The sequence below is a fragment of the Prionailurus viverrinus genome, chromosome C1 (assembly GCF_022837055.1).
Source record: "Prionailurus viverrinus isolate Anna chromosome C1, UM_Priviv_1.0, whole genome shotgun sequence".
In the NCBI taxonomy this organism is placed as follows: domain Eukaryota; kingdom Metazoa; phylum Chordata; class Mammalia; order Carnivora; family Felidae; genus Prionailurus; species Prionailurus viverrinus.
In genome coordinates, this window is record NC_062568.1 from 4819237 (window position 1) to 4835904 (window position 16668).

General features: G+C 44.6%; 1 protein-coding gene across 4 annotated transcripts in view; it reads left to right on the plus strand.

The window, feature by feature from the left end:
• The window catches only part of PID1 (phosphotyrosine interaction domain containing 1), a 230285-nt gene that overhangs the window by 33508 nt on the left and 180109 nt on the right, over positions 1-16668 (plus strand). The window contains exon 1 of one of the 4 annotated variants that reach the window (XM_047871725.1): positions 14716-14823. The exons of the other annotated variants lie outside the window; for them this stretch is intronic. The gene's annotated coding sequence lies outside the window, so the exon portion shown is untranslated. Of the gene's footprint in view, positions 1-14715; positions 14824-16668 lie in introns of those variants that run through there. 4 annotated transcript variants of the gene reach the window in all.

A 16668-nucleotide genomic window follows, 5' to 3' on the forward strand; every position in this document is an offset into this window, starting at 1 on the left:
GGTAGTGACGGGGTGTTGGATGAGTTCCTTTCAAACCAAATGAAGTATTTTAAATAATAACAAATAACAATAAATAGTAGTAATAATAAAGACAAAAAGAGAAGCTAATGTTTACAGTACATTTTTTTTTGTGGGCCAAGCCCTTTGCATCATGCCCTGTCTCCACTAATTATTATAATATGCCTGAAGTCAGTACTGAGGTGATTGATTGCTGTTTTACAGCAAAGAAGCAGGTTTAGGGACGAAGTTGGCCAAGGCCAAGATGTTCAGTAGGACAGCCAGGATTCTGACGCTGGTCAGACTAGCACCAGGTCATGACCCACTTGGTAATGCTATCTGAGACTTTGGGCAATGCCTCTCTCCTCCTGTCCCTGCCCATAAATCCCCTGCGAGGCTAGAGACCTATTCATACGCGCGAGAAGTGGAGCCGGACTTCATTTCGTTACAGATAAGCTCATGTCTTACTCATTTGTGATTTGCCCACTCTCCCGAATTCATATCCAGAGCTACTTTGATCAAGTGGAGAGAAGGTAGCAAACAGAATTTTATAGCCTGTTTTCTTTCAAAAGTTGATCTCATTCTGGAAGTAACCAATTCACTGACCTTTTATCTTTGGGCTCTAGTTTGTGGTTTTTGGAGCTTTCCAAGATCAACTGAGCAATGATGTGGTTTGGCATTTTAAACAGTTAATATGGTATCACGCTGGATGATTTTGAAAGCAATTAATGCTTGAATGAAGTCCTTATCCCACTGAGTCATGTTTCCCCTTTTTAAAAAAATCTTTATTGGATGATTAGAGGCAGCCTTTCAGATTCCATTCCTGGTAATTGAGGGATTTATTTTACCTCCAAGATAGATTTGTCTTCTTGACCAACAAGGAAATGGAGTCTTTTAAAGAAGTAAGACAAACCATATTAAACGGAGAGAAGGGGGCTCTCCAGATTGAAATTTAGTATCGTCATTTTTTAACGTGAAAGCAAAAACTTAAATGAACCTTCCGACTTACTAATTAATTTGACTCTAGCTCCACCCCCCCCCCCCATGTAGCTTCCATTTAGTAGAGGAATCTAAAAGAAGGGCATTAATTAAAATTGGAATGATTAATTTTATTATGTGTAAGTCAGAATAAATTAATTCCAATGTCAGTATAAATTAACTCCAGTGTGAATAATTCCATAAACCTCCTTTCCATGGTTTGCTTCAGTAATTGAGAGTTTATCAGACATTCCTAAGGATTCAGAAAAGCTTTTGTGTGTGTTTCGGGGATGGGGTGGGGTGAAGGGCGTAAAGTGTAGACACTTAAGAAATGTCACGTATACTCCAAATTCTTATTTATGTTAGGGTAGCCTGTAATTTGAAGCAAAATACCTGCTGACAATGATAAACGTTTCTCCTTCTTTCTCTCCCCCTGCACTTAACATCCCTTTCTCTTTTTCACTTTGCTACCAGGTACAGGTAGAAACGAGTGAACAGCTTTGCATTTGTCTGAGATTCAAAGATTGGTATTTTTTTTTTTCTTTTGCACAAAGTGTGTCCTTGCAAATCATTTCTGCATCTCCACTCAAAACCGTGCCATCTAGAGAATAGTGTTTGTTAGGGCAGTTTGCTCTGGCAGTATTTTTAGGGGACACTCTTAAATGAATGACATCGGCAAGTCCTGTAACTTGCGTATGCCTTTTTTCCTTTTCCAGCAAGCAGTTCAGAACTGCCGCGCTCTTATTATTGGTTGACTACTCATTCTGCAGAGCTGACAAATGTTGGTGACAGCCTATTTTCTCCTAAATCCTTTAATGTATTCACAGAATGAGTAAAACTTGGGAACTGGCTTCTAGTATTGTTCTCTGGATGTAAAGGGATTCCTTAGTTCCCACACCGGGTGATTTTCTTATACATGACTTGCCACCAAGTTCTTCTGTTTGTTTTGAGATCTTACTATTGGGGTGAGATTTTAAAGTATTTCAAAAACAGGTAGATGGTGATCTGTATCGGGGTCAGCAGTTTGTGTGTGTGTGTTTGCCAAGGGCAGGGCCGTATTTTAGGCTTTGTAGAACATACTCCGCTGTAACTCTATTCTGATGTAGTGTGAAAGCAGCCGTAGACGATACATAAACAAATGGGCATGGTTGGGTTCCAGTAAAACTTTATGTATAACAACAAACGGGGAACTGATTTGTTTTGGGCTGCTGATTTATCTGTCTTCCGGGACGGTTCTTCCTGCATGTCAGCCTGCTGGCCTGTTCCTTCTACTAGAAGAGGGACGTGTGCTTTCCTTCTTCCCCGTCTTTGCTCAAGATGCCCCTCCACCGCAAATCATTTTAGGGAGAACGTTGCTTCTTGAATTTTTCTAGGATGTGGAAGTGACCTGACTATAGCCTCCAGTTCCTACCAGTAAGCAAGGTTTATACATTTGGTCTGGCCATCTGCATCGAGCTTCTCCCTCTTCTTTACCTTTTAGGAGGGTCCCTCTTCTTTACCTTTTAGGAGGGTCTTTCCTGAAGTTGCACTGCCAGTAGGAAAAGGTGACCTTCTCAGATAAAGGAGGCTCTTGCTTTATAAGGGGAGAAGCAGTGGTTGTGCTCCCGGACACAAGCAGGGCTTGGGAGAGAACCATCTCCTTGAAGCTCCAACTGACCACTCCATCTGGAAATGGCGTCTCCTTGCCCGTCTGAATCCCCTAGAAGTTTTTGGACCTACCTTCATGAGATGTCTCCTGCTGAGAAGAGGACATCTTCTTCCTTTTGTTACTTGCTTTTCTTTGGGGTGAATTTATGTTAGGGAGACCAGTGTTCTTAAAAGAGGGACTCATTCTTAGAAATGTATACCTGAACGGACCCCTTCGGTGACTATCTACATGTACATGGTTTTCTTAAAAGCGGACGTACGTTACGAATTTGTTCATAGACTAAATCATTTGTAGTTCTGTTCAGGTCATCTGTGGGGTGATGGGCTATCACCAGCTTTCATGGAGTCTTGTTCCAACGTGATACTCAGATCTTTTCCTCTAAACACAGGCTTTGGTTTTCTACCCCATTGAAGAACAGGCTTTGCCACAGACCACTTCTTCTTTGAAACCAACCATGAGACCCTTGTTCTCTTGCCCTCCAGATGCCTGGAAGCCGTCACAGTGCCTCTCTTTTCACAGAGACCCTCCTGGTCTGGGCTTCCTCACTTCAAAATGCAATGGCTCTTAGCCACTTTCCTTGAATGATTTTAATCTCTCATCCCTTTGGCCCGTCCATTTGAAGGACCTCATGGGATGACCGCGTCACTGTCATGACCTCATCCACTTGCTTGAGAACGATGACAATACTGGTCAGCTGTTGTAACAGTGGAGGAAAATGACAATGCCAGCGTTCCCGTGTCTATTTCATGGATTCATGCTAACATTAAAAAAAAAAAAAAAAGAAGTGTTGAAAAGTCAGGAAAAATCAGTACAAATACATCTTAGATTTCAAATGGAAAAAAAAATTATAAACATCTTAGAAAATATCCATCTCGCTGCTGTTGGCCCCCCCACCACTTTTCCTCCTAAGCTTCCGCCTTCTGAGGGCCCCGTCAGCGGATCCGCGGACTTTAGGGCTGCCTGGAGTTTTGCTGCCCTGAGTGTAACTTTCAGAACCACAACCTCTGGGAAGTTCCTCTGCTCTGCCTGCTGCTTCCAGTAAGGTAGCGGCGGTTTTGATTTCTTTCTCCTCCTGAATTGAGTCCTTTTCTCCAGTGGAGACACTCACTGCTTCCAAAGGCTCCTCTGGCCATTAGCGTCAGCCTGTTGATGATGAAGCCTTGGGGGTGGAGGACGGACCTGTAGGAGCAGAGAATGCTTAGGGGGAGGGAGGAGGAAAGTGTGGGGTGGGGGGAGGAGAATCATAACTGGCATTTCAGTACCTAGAAGAAAGCATGGCATGTGCGGAAAGCTAGACTTGCAATCTCTTCTGTAAAAATAACAGTTAATATTTATTAAAGGTTGTTAGGTGTCAGACACTGTGCTAGGCACTTTGAGATACCCAATATGTTGTCATAATAATGGCTTTTCAAAGTAGGTCCTTGTTTGACAATAACGTGGCCATCAGAAATTTCCAGGCTTGCTTACCTGATTCTAGTTTGCGATTCAGTAAGAGGTGAGCACGCACCTAAATAGGCTGCATGTCCTGCAAAAGTGCCCACACTGTGATAACCCCAAACTTGAACGTGTTTGTTATATGTTAGTTTCCTCGGTGCTGTAATAAAATAGCTCACATTTAGTGGCTCGAAACAACACAGAGTTATTGTCTTCCTGTTCTGGAGATCAGAAGTCCAAAATGGGTCACACTCGGTTCAAATTAAAGTGTTTCTAGGGACGACCTCCTTCCCAGGCTCAAGGGAACCTGTTTTCCTTGATTTTTCCAACTTCTAGAGATTTCCCACATTCTTTGGCTCATGGCTCCTTTCTGCCTTCAAAGCTGGACAGGTCTTTCTTTTTTCTCACACACCATCACTGATGCTGACTCTTCTTCCTCTTTCCTTCACATTTAAAAGACGCTTGCTGGGGCGCCTGGGTGGCTCAGTCGGTTGATCTTCCGACTTCGGCTCAGGTCATGATCTCAAGGCTTATGGGTTCGAGCCCTGCGTCGGGCTCTGTCCTGACAGCTCAGAGCCTGGAGCCTGCTTCAGTTCCAGTGTCTCCCCCTCTCTCTGCTTCTCCCCCACTTGCACTCTGTCTCTCTCTCAAAAATAAATAAACATTAACAAAATAAATAAAAGAATAAAAGACCCTTGGAATGACATTGAGCCCACCTGGATAACGTAGGATAATTTCTCTACTTTAAGGTCAGCTGGGTAACAACCTTAACTCCTGCTTACGTTGTGATATACTATAGCCACAGGTTCTGGGGGTGAGGATGCGGACATCTTTGTGGGGGGCCATTCTGCCTATTGTACTACATTGCATTGCAAAAGGATTTTGCAGATATAATTAAGATTATGAACCTTAACATAGGAGGATTTTCCTGGACCATCTAGACAGGCCAACTGAGCCAAAGGAGGTTCTTAAAAGCAGAGGACTTTCTCTGGCTGGAGTCAGAGAGATGTGGTAGAAGGGAAGGCATTAAATGACAACTATGGTTTCTGATTCCCCTTGTGTTGTGCTGCAGGGGGAATCTTTCTGTTTTTAACCGTCTCTGTTTTGCCCAAGGGCTATCGTGGGTCTCCTTTGTCCACTCTTACGAGTCCAAAGTCCAGCTTCCAAATTTAGCAGTGAGAGTTCATCTGTCCAACCTTGGATCCTGTATCTGATGTCTAGTCAGTCTCCCTGCTGTGTTTCTTTCTGGGTTCCCCCAGGTTTTACATTCTTGCTCTAGTCTCTGCTTTGATTACTTGTCTTTCCTCAATGTCTCAAATTCCTCCTCATCTTATAAAGGTAAATTCAAGTCACATCTTTTTCCGTGCGGCTCTGGAAACTCTGGCCGGTGTGCCTGTTTCTCCCTAGAGCATTCATAGTCTTTGACATACCGTGTTCAACTTATTTATCAGGCACCGTACATTATTTTCTGGGTGTGAATAAAGACGTTTTTCTGGATCTCCCAACACAAGGTGCCATAGTTAATACTCAGTACATGTTTGCTGAATGACTAACTAAAAGTGATTCTATAAAAATAAATGAGGCATATGCTTGAGTAGAGGTTTCCTTATTATACAGTGATCATCAAAAATCTACCATATTGGGTACTTTTGATCACCGGGACTTTAAGACCTTCCATTTTTAAAAAGTTTGTTTATTTTGAGAGAGAGAGAGTGCACACTCATGTGCGAGTTGGAGAGGGCCAGAGAGAGAGGGGGAGACACAGAACCCCAAGCAGGCTTTGAACTGTCTGCATGGATCCTGATGTGGGGCTCGAGCTCAAGAACCATGAGATCGTTATCTGAGCCGAAATTAAGAGCTGAATGCTTACCCGACTGAGCCACCCAGGCGCCCAGACCTTCCATTTCTGTTAATCCTTTTTCTCGTCTTGGTCCCCATCGCTGACACTTTACACCTGCCTTCCTCGTGTACATCTAGAATTAGTAAGTGGCTCAGAAACCCTTGTGACAGCCTGCCAGCTGGCCTGACACCCTCTGAACATTCCCGTTATTGCAGAAGCTGTTCTCACCCTCATGCCCTCCCTGCACTGCTAAAACCTGTCATTCCAGCTTTGAGCAAGCCATCTGATTAGAATAATTTTCATTATGTCATGAAAAACTGATAGGCAGTTTTGACCATTTTGGTTTTTTTTTTGTTTTGCAACAAAGATCTTAATTCATAGATTTAACTGAAGGACTGTGGTTTGTGAAGAAATCCAGGGTTTTCTCTTTTTGCCCTTCCTGTCCGTACGAGATTCTCGGCCCTTCCCATCTGAAACACTTGTAGCTCTGCTCTATTGATAAACAGAGCACACCTTTGTTTTAGGGGCCGTATGACGATATCGAAAGCCAGGTTTAAGACACCTACCCTCGGTCTCAATTCAGAGTGCTTCTCTGCTGCATTAGTTTGCATTTCACACTTCACCTACGTTTCCCAGCACGTTTTTTACTTACACGTGTGATTAGATACATGCACACGCCTGTGTATGAATTACATGCGTGCACGTTTATATGTTTTGGTGGCGTGTGGATGGTGAGGTGGGAATGGGTGGGGGGGATTAGGATTAGGAGACACAACCCCTGACTTCCGTTGCCGTGTCCCCAGCTGAGGAGGTTAAAGAGGAGTCGTGGGCGGGGGGTTTATGTAGAAAGGCGTCCCACGTCTGGAATGTTGAGACGCCTCCGTGGCGGCATACGTCTTATGACCACACACGTGTATGAGGGAGACCTGACCAAGTTTGGAAGCTGATACAGCTTGCTTTGGAGCCGTGGACGTTTGGGTTTATTTCTGGCTCTGTTACTTGATCAACTGAGTGACCTTGGGCACGTACTTGGCTTGAAGGGTTAGAGAGAATACAGGTTGAACACTTGGGACATGGTAGGTGTTAAGAAATTGGTAGGCATTGTTTTGTCCCAAAGGCCGATGTGATATATTCATGTGATGTTATATCCCCAGGAGGAGGGGAGCATCCAAATGTGCGAGTTACAGAGAAGGCCAAGTGTGGGGCTTAGAGGAGAATTTTCCATAGACCAAAAAGGTAGCTTGAGTCTGAATTTACTGGGTTAGGGGCTGTGTGCTTCACTTTGAACTACGTGGTCTGGTTTGGCCTCATTGGCTCTCAGTGGACCGAGAGTCTGCTGCAGTTTCCCTGGTCCTGTGGCCCACCGTCAGCAGGTGATGTGGATGTGGATGTTCTACATTGTTCCTGACACTTGGTAGTTGGGTTTCTTTCTTTCTTTCTTCTTTCTTTCTTTCTTTCTTTCTTTCTTTCTTTCTTTCTTTCTTTTAATTTTTATTTATTTTTGAGAGAGAGAGAGAGAGAGAGCAGAGGAAGGGCAAAGAGAGAGGGACAGAGAGAATCCCAAGCAGGCTCCAGGCTCTGAGCTGTCAGCACAGAGCCCGACGTGGGGCTCAAACTCACGAACTGCAAGATCATGACCCGAGCTGAAGTCCGAAGCTTAACCGACAGAGCCACCCGGGTGCCCCAGTAGTTGGGTTTGTGCTGGAACACTGTTTGGGGTGAAAACTCAGTGCCTCACATGGTTGTGGTCCCCTATTGCCGGGGAGCCCGTCTTAACAAGATAAGAGGAGTTTAGTGATTTGCATGATTATTTAATGGGAAGGTATGGAGGACACTTTTTAGAACTTTTTAAAACTGCCAAGTACTCATTGAAACACAGAGAAACAAATCAAGAGAAATGATAGTATATTATACATATGTATATACGCACAGGAAGGTATACATATATATTTATTTATGTTTCTAGAGTTTAGGTGTTTGTGTGTGCAAAATGTATCCCTTTGGAAATTATCATGTGCTAGATTTTGAAAAGTAGACTGCAATTTGATACAGAAAGTGAACAAATGAACTTTTTCATCCCCAGTAACTCACACCAGGCTTCACAAGCAGATATTGCAAAGCCCCAAGGGCAGCAATAAATTCCTCTTATTGATTTAAATCCAATTAGGGTCCAAGCTTGTGAAACATGTGTTGAAGTCCTATGGCTGACAAAGCAGATGACTAAGGGGGCTTTACACCAAAGGGGCTTAGAGAAATTACTCACACAGAAACTTCCAATTGTAAAAGAGACAAACAAGCTCTGCATCTGAGTGATGTTTAATCTGAGTGTGCCGTAAGGGCCAAGAACGGCTCATACTGCAAAATGCAGGGCTTACGAAAGAATTTCAGCACTTGAAAACCCCTGCGGTCTCTGCTTCACTGATCAAGGTTTATTATTTTAGTCTATCTCCCTTCCTTCCCCCCTTCCTTCCTTCCTTCCTTTCTTCCTTCCTTCCTTCCCTCCTTCCCTCTCTCCTTCCTTCCTTCCTTCCTTTCTTCCTTCCTTCCTTCCCTCCTTCCCTCTCTCCTTCCTTCCTTCCTTCCTTCCTTCCTTCCTTCCTTCCTTCCTCCTTCCCTCCTTCCCTCTCTCCTTCCCTCCTTCCTTCCTTCCCTCCTTCCTTTCTTCCTTCCTTCTTTCCTTCCCTCCTTCCTTCCTTCCCTCCTTCCCTCTCTCCTTCCCTCCTTCCTTCCTTTCTTCCTTCCTTCCTTCCTTCCTCCTTCCCTCCTTCCCTCTCTCCTTCCTTCCTTCCTTCCTTCCTTCTTTCCTTCCCTCCTTCCTTCCTTCCCTCCTTCCTTCCTCCTTCCCTCCTTCCCTCTCTCCTTCCTTCCTCCTTCCCTCCTTCCTTCTCTCCTTCCCTCCTTCCTTCTCTCCTTCCCTCCTTCCCTCCTTCCTTCCTTCCTTCCTTCCCTCCTTCCCTCTCTCCTTCCTTCCTTCCTTCCTTCCTTCCTTCCTTCCTTCCCTCCTTCCCTCTCTCCTTCCTTCCTTCTTTCCTTCCTTCCTTCCTTCCTTCCTTCCTTCCTTCCTTCCTTACTTCTTTCCTTCCCTCCTTCCTTCCTTCCCTCCTTCCTTCCTCCTTCCCTCCTTCCCTCTCTCCTTCCTTCCTTCCTCCTTCCCTCCTTCCTTCTCTCCTTCCCTCCTTCCCTCTCTCCTTCCTTCCTTCCTTCCCACCCCCTTCTTTTCTCTTTCTGATACTGAAGTGCAATATGGTATCTGCTTTTGGTATCAAATTACAATTCCGAACACCTTTCTTTTCTGCAGATAGATGTAAAACTCCTTGACCTATGTTAGGAATGATAGTCTCTTTTAGACTGACACCCCTTTCTAGGCCACGGTTGGACATTGCCATTACTCAGAGAGGTGTATAAGCACTGAATTAAAATGTTAAAAACGTATCAAATGCTTCGATGTACTGAGGCGATTGTTTCCCTCCGTAAAGTCCTAGCAGAGCCTTCTCCCAGCATGCCTTGTGTCTTTATAAAAGCCTTAATATGTACCATATGTGTAAATAGAGGAGCTAAATAAAACTTTATAGATCACCTGGGTGAAATTATTGAAAAGACATCTGCCTGGAGCCAAGTTCAGATGCGCTTTTTGCAGGATCAGTGTGTCATATGTAGGCTACATGAAGCAAAGAGGGTTCATGTCTGAAATTTTGAAGGTGAACTAAAGCTCCACCCCAAAGAAGAGCGGCTTATGGAAGAAGTCAGGTAATAAAAAAGAGGTGCCCTCCTGCAAGTCTGTGGATTTGAGTTGACTGGTGGAATGTTTTCATACGAAGAAAAGTATGTAACTATTTATCACCATAAACTGATTGTAACATTGTTTTTAAACATTCCCTTTGAATGGGACCACGCAAGGACGTACAATCACCTTGCAAGTTGGGGTAAAGATAAATGCGATGTACAGCTATGCAGTAGAGTCTAGGAGGCCATATAGCCTCAAGGTTAGCTCGTAGGCAGCATTCCAAGGTGAGGTGGAACTGTTGGCGAGTTTGTGTTGGGAGGTGGTGGGGGGCAAAGGGTGGGCTTTATTGCTGACCGTTCATTCGTTCATTCATTCACAAATCATTCTTCAGCTTCCCTTGTGAGTCACAACTTGTACTAAACACAGAATATTAGTGATGGCCTTAGGCTATCCTAGATGACTTTGAGACTAGGCTAAAGAGAGAAGTCAGCCGACCATTTCTCCACAATTCCACTTTCCTGAGCCTCCAGGCCATTGGCCTCCAGAGTGCTGGTGTTTCTCTGAGATAAGGTGTATTTCTCACACCAAATAATGTGAAGGACCAATAAGGGATATGTTCTCTCCTCAAGAATTCTATTTTTAACAGGCTGCAAAACTCCTCCTGTTTTGCATAAGCCTAAGATGTTTCTCATGGTAAAATTCCAGGCACCGACAGATCGTATTCCTGGGCGTAAAGGGATCTTAACCATTAATCATTAAGATCATTTTAGAAAAATGACTACCGACATGGTTTTGATAGATTCCTTTTTGTTTAAATGTGAAAGAGTGTGAAAATCTCTATCCATATATGTTTCCTGGATGTTTATAAATTGCATACACACACACACACACACACACACACACACACACAAAGGGAGTATGTGCTCGTTAAAGCAGAAAGCTTACCCAGAGAGTAGCCACACTCAAAGACATTTGTTGAGACTCCTCAGTGTTTTGCCATTAGATCTGTACTTGTATTTGCCATGTGTATGCACATCTTAAATAGTAAGTGTAAAATTTAATAAAATCTTTTTGTGATTATGTTATTTGCTTAAATATATATGAGCAATGGAATGCAGGTAAGCATAAATATAAATTGTTACTAACAGTTGGACTGTTCTGGACTTAACGATTCCAAGGATTTGGGTGATCTTAGATCTTGGAATACCTGATTCGCAGGGCCCTGCCCGTATACATAACGGAGGGCAAGAGGACTATGACTGCTTCTAATGGAAATGCTTCTAACAGTGGCTCAACAGGAGGGATACAGCTGTTCACGTGACAAGTGTAGCCACGAGTCGTTGCTGGTATTGGTTTGATTAGTTCCTTAACTACGTCATCAGAAATGCGGGTTCTTTCTTTCCATCTGTCTAACCTATTGGATTTGGTCTGCAGACTCTCATCCTCGTATGTGTGCCTTTTGGTTGAGAGATGGGGGCTGTACCCCCCAAGTCACCAACTTATGGCCAAATATGGGGAAGGCACAAGGTGAGCTACCTTTGTGAGGGAAATGCAAGGTTTCCCCTGGAGTCCCCAGTGGAGCTCCGCTCACATCTCACTGCGTGGCATCGTGTCACAAGCCCACTAAGGCCGTCTACCATTTCCGGCCTCTGGAGAGGAAGGCTCAGGTGAGAAGGAACGGAACAGGGTCCGCAGCACCCGTATATTGTAATTGTCGCTCCTGAGCTGCCATCAGTGAAAGCGTAGATGTGCACAGTTCATCGGATGAAGCGCTTTGACCCAATGCTGTCCCGGAGAACTTTCTGCGATGATGAAAGTGTTCACTCATCTGTGTTGTCCGGTACTGTGGTTGCTGGCCACACGTGGCCCTTGAGTCCTTGCAACGTGGCTTGCTGTGACTGAGGCACTGATTTTATGAAACGTGTTTGGTTTTAACGAATTCAAATGTAAATCGTCTTGTGTGGCTGGGCAATGTGTCAACCATGCTGGACAACACAGATTTGAGCGTGAAACCTATTGCAGTAATTTTGAGGAGCAGTGTTGACATTTGAAAGATGAGGCCCTTTTGTTGGTTAAGTGTGATTTTATAAAAATGGTTATTTCCTCACGCGTAGGTCTTTATTTTGTAGTTATGTATTGAGTTGTGCTTCATAAAGTCAGCCCAAAGGTCAGTTTCTCCGACCAAGCACAGATTTCTTTGAAAGAAAATTTCTGCTCTCGAGATTCTCTTATCGTTAAGAAAACATGATGCCACTGCAAATTAAAAAAAAAAATAATAAAGCCGGAGACACTCTGGTTTTGTCTACATCAGCACTATTGCAGTTACTGTGGAACAAAATCATCCTGGGGCGCCTGGGTGGCGCAGTCGGTTAAGCGTCCGACTTCAGCCAGGTCACGATCTCGCGGTCCGGGAGTTCGAGCCCCGCGTCAGGCTCTGGGCTGATGGCTCAGAGCCTGGAGCCTGTTTCCGATTCTGTGTCTCCCTCTCTCTCTGCCCGTCCCCCGTTCATGCTCTGTCTCTCTCTGTCCCAAAAATAAATAAACGTTGAAAAAAAAAATTAAAAAAAAAATCATCCTTAAAGAGGGTCATTCCAACAGGGTAGCTCCTGTTATATGCTGTCATATGAACTGTAAATGTTTCCTTCCCCTCCTAGCCCCAAATGGCCCCAACTTCTGAAATGCGTGAATTTATTTTGGATTTAATTTTATTCCGGGCAAGTTTCATGAGAAAGAAATATCAGAGGAGACGAGGGAGTTTTTAGTGTTAGGAGTCCTCCCGGTTCTGATTTCCTCGTACATGTGGGTGTTGGTGAACATTCTGGCAGTGCTCTCTGGCCGAAGCTGCGATGGGATGAACTTGTCCAAGCTGGAAGAGTACAGAGACCTCAAATGTGCCAGTGGGAACCATCCCTGGCTCCCGGGGTCTACAGTCTTGGGTGGGGTCATTTGGAAGGGGGAAGTATCATCAGTGCTGAGTTTTGTCAGCAGATGTAACAGCAGCAAGTTCAGGGTCTCCTCCAAATCAGAATGTTCATGTTACTTTAAGGTTCAGCAACAATGTATCCTTTGCTTTCTGTGGTCTTGAGAACACAAGTGAGGAAATGTTCCCATGTGGAAATTCTTAAAAGCAACTGTTAAACTAATTCTAGAAGGTATGAGCAGTGCTTTCCTTTTGACGGGGCCACAGACCTAGGTGGGATGTGGACCCTGCCACCCAAGTGTCAGACTTTCAGTCCTTGAAGGGCTGTGAAGAGTTTGAAAACTCCGGGCTGAAAACAGATGGCATGCTCAGAGGATTAACTGAGGTGACTTTAAGAACAAAACTGTAGGGGCGCCTGGGTGTCTCGGTCGGTTAAGCGTCCGACTCCGGCTCAGGTCATGATCTTACAGTTTGTGGGTTTGAGCCCCACATTGGGCTTTGTGCTGACAGCTCAGAGCCTGGAGCCTGCTTTGAAATCTGTGTCTCTGCCCCCCTTCCCATCCCTCCCCATCTTGTGCATTCTCTCTCTCTCTCAAACGTAAATAAACATTAAAACAATTTTTAAAGCACAAACTGGCTATTGAAGCGTGAATAGGACAGAGTTAAGGGGATGCATAGGAGATAATGAAGCACCAGAAACTAGCGTCAGTGGGATGCCTTCAGTCCTGAAAAGGGCAGTGGAGCCCAGAGGCTGCCGGGAGAGCGGTGTCCAGAGGTGGTTGAGAAAATCCGCGGGGAACATCCTGGGCCTGGAAGAAGGTAAGAAAATAGATAATATTCCAGTGGCCTCTTGTTTCCTTCCTGCAATGCATGGAGGGTAGAGAATAGCTCTTGAGGGTCAGTAAGAATAACCAACACGTTATGGAAGTTTTCCAGTGCTGCTGTGTGTATACAGGCTGACAAGCACATGCACACACATGAGCCAACTCCATCCTCGTGACGGTCTCCATTTCACTCGGAAGACTGAGCTCGGGCAGGTCATGCAAATTTCCCTGAATCTAACACTTGGTCAGTGACCAAGTCATGAGCATGAACTATTGTCAGACTCTGACCTCCCAGCTCTTAACTTCTGTGCTGTGAGAGGGGCTATGGAGATGTAATCGAAATCGAGAAAATATGGAAACCAAACCTTATGGTAACCGTCATAATCATAATAATGGGAAGAGTGTCCCTGCCTTACATTTCCAGACATTATTATAGTTGACCCTGATAATAGTCTTGGGAGTTTAAAAGGTTAGGTATTATTATTCTCATTTTACTAATGAAAAATAGCAAAGGTTCAGGCCAAATGACATGCTACAAAACAGTAACTCAGAGCTGACATTTGAATAGAGGGTTTTTAAATTTCTGAATCCATTAGTGAGGCCAATAGACTCTATTGTTAATTAGAAAATGCTGGCTACCTGGCAGCTTAATTAAACTGAGTAAAAAAACCAAACCCAAACAAACATGTTATGTCGATATTCTGCTTGAATATCAGTCCCTATTTTGCCTCGTGGGTCACTATTTTATTTTGTCCATATTGAAAAGCCCACAGGGATGGTCTGTCATAAAACCAATGGATAAATAACATGTGACTCAGACACAAGAGGAAAGAAAATAATATTTAAAAATTTTTTTTTCAAAGTTTTTTATTTATTTTTGGGACAGAGCGAGACAGAGCATGAACGGGGGAGGGGCAGAGAGAGAGGGAGACACAGAATCGGAAACAGGCTCCAGGCTCTGAGCCATCAGCCCAGAGCCCGACGCGGGGCTCGAACTCCCGGACCGCGAGATCGTGACCTGGCTGAAGTTGGACGCTTAACCGACTGCGCCACTCAGGCGCCCCAAGAAAATAATATTTAAATACATGTCTATCAATTTCTAAAAGGAAGTTGGTTTAAAATTCATAGGATACATCAAAACCCCAAATTACTGCCAGCTAGGTCCAGGGTTTGATAGGAATGCATAATTTATGGAGAGAGAGCAGGAGATAGTGTGATCCACGCGGCTAATGTGGCCCATGTTACCGGGTGTTAGGCTTTCTGAATGGCAGACTCCGTGGCTTTAAAAATGTTGTTCCTTGTTTCACAGATGAGAGAACTGAGGCACAGAAACCTGCCGTGCGTGGCCCGGCCGTGGCGTGTGTAGCTTAGGCCTCATTGTTCTGACTCCAGATTCAGTGTGGTTAACCATCGGGTGTCTCAGGATTGTCTTCATCCGGACCATTGGAACACCCCCACGTAAGGCATTAGCACTGTCTTTTCTGGAAGACCCGTTAGAGTTCCCCAAAATGGACGACAGCGTAGCTAGAAGCAAACAGCAAAGCAAACCAGGACCGTGTTTGCATGAAATATGACAGTCAAAGGGTTAAATTTTATGGCAAGTATCGTAACTGATGTCTAAGAAACACCACGTAGACCAACAGGCATGGAATATGCGTAAACATTAGAATATGCTTAGTAAACACATTTGAAAAATTAAGCTTATTAATAATAAAAGAAATGCAAATTAAAATAATAATGAGATGGTATTTTACATGTTCCCAGTGCATAATGGTTTTCTTGTTTGTTTTTTAAGACCAAAGCTAGGGAAATTAGCAGTCCTTGGTGTGGCAGCTTTGGAATTTGTGCAGCCTCTTTGGAAAAGCAATTTGGCAACAATTATAACGAATCATAAAATTTCCACACCCTTGACCCAGCAATCCCCCTCCTGGGAATGTATCCTGAGGCAGTTATTCAAAAGACAACGAAAGCCATGTGTAAGAAAAAAAAAGTCATTGCAGTAATGTTTATAATAGTAAAAAGTTGGAAGCCGCCTAAAGGTCCCACAACAGGGAAATGATTCAGTAAATTATGTGTTTGTATAACCATCAGATTGATTATGAAGCTATACAGTAATAATATAAGGATACTAATGATGTTCATTGAAAAAGGAGTGAAAATTTATGTTTATGCTGTGCCTTTAACTGCAGAAAAGTCCACATACAGATTAGCACTTGCGAGTCAACACTGCAGAAAGATAAAAAGAACGGACATGACATGATGGGGAGACTAGCGGCTCATCTCAGCCTGTGTACCCGTGGGTGTTTGTGGCACTGGCTCATGGAGTTCTGAGTGTGTGAAGAGAACCGATCCAAGATCAGGCTGGGAATAGGTACATTGCAGCCAAGTTGGGAGAAGTTTCAGATACCATCTTAAAAGAGTTTGAACTCGGTCCTTTGAAGCACTGGGAAGGCATTGCCGATGTCATGACCATATTTACGTTTGGGGAGCTCTGATAGCACAGAGAGCTTCAGAACAGGGGGGGAGGCACTCAGGGCGATACTGGCCTTGGCGTAATGAGAGCCTCCATGGGGTCTGGCAGGGAGGGGATGGCGGTGGCGGAGGGAGCAGCCCCAGAGAAATGTGGGAGGCGGATCACCAGCATGTGCCAAGTGCTTGGGTGTAGGCATGTGGGAGAGAGATGGGAGGAAGGGATGCTGCTCTCTGAGCCTAGACAGGGCGCCATTAGACGGATGGGCAGAGAGGGCTCCGTTTTGAATATGTCGGGAATACGGTTGTTATGAGTCATCCCATAGTGCCTTCCACAGACAGTTGGAATTCTGTCTTATCCTTGGGAGGGAGGGAATGGTTGGTGGTGGAGGTTGGGTGTGTTGGCTTATGGACATAGCTGAAGTTGGAAGGGTGGCGGATGCCCAGGGAACATTGGTCTCAGGAGAAAATGGGTCAGCTGAGTGCAGAACCCTGGGAAAGTCCAAGGGTAGGGACGGTTGTGAAGAGAAATTGTTGGAGCAGTTGGAGGCAAGTGTGGAAAAGGAATGAGGAAAGGGTCTTAAGAAGGAGGGAGTAGACAGGAAAGCTGAACAGGGCCGCGAGTTGAGAAGGTGGAAGTCCCGTAGGAGGCCTTTGGTTGGATCATTGGATCTTGGACAGGTCAGGTTCCAGTGGAGTGAGGAGGGGTGATTCCAGATAACTGTGGGGGCGAGAAACTCAAGGGAGAGGATGACTCTAAATTGCTCAAGACTCTAAGAAGCTCAAAGATAGAACGTCCAACTCTCCCTGTTTACCCGGGACTTGGGGCATTCT